The sequence below is a fragment of the Neopelma chrysocephalum genome, unplaced genomic scaffold (assembly GCF_003984885.1).
Source record: "Neopelma chrysocephalum unplaced genomic scaffold, ASM398488v2 Primary Assembly neopelma1_174, whole genome shotgun sequence".
Lineage (NCBI taxonomy): Eukaryota > Metazoa > Chordata > Aves > Passeriformes > Pipridae > Neopelma > Neopelma chrysocephalum.
Genome location: NW_020897836.1, coordinates 955,955 through 956,269, shown reverse-complemented (window position 1 = coordinate 956,269; position 315 = coordinate 955,955).

Sequence of the window (315 nt, the reverse complement as noted above, 5' to 3'; positions counted from 1 at the left end):
CCAAGACTTCCCACGAAATCATCTCTTTCCTCCAAGACTTTCCACGTAATCCTCTTCCTTTCTCCAAGACTTCCCACGAAATCATCTCCTTCCTTCCTCCAAGACTTTCCATGCAATCTTCCTCCCTCCAAGACTTTCCATGCAATCTTCCTCCCTCCAAGACTTTCCATGAAAATATTCTCTTCCTTCCTCCAAGACTTTCCACAAAATCATCTCCTTCCTCCCTCCAAGACTTTCCAAACAATCAGCTCTTTCCTTCCTCCTCCAGGACTTTCCAGGCAATCAGCTCCTTCCTTCCTCCAAGACTTCTCACGA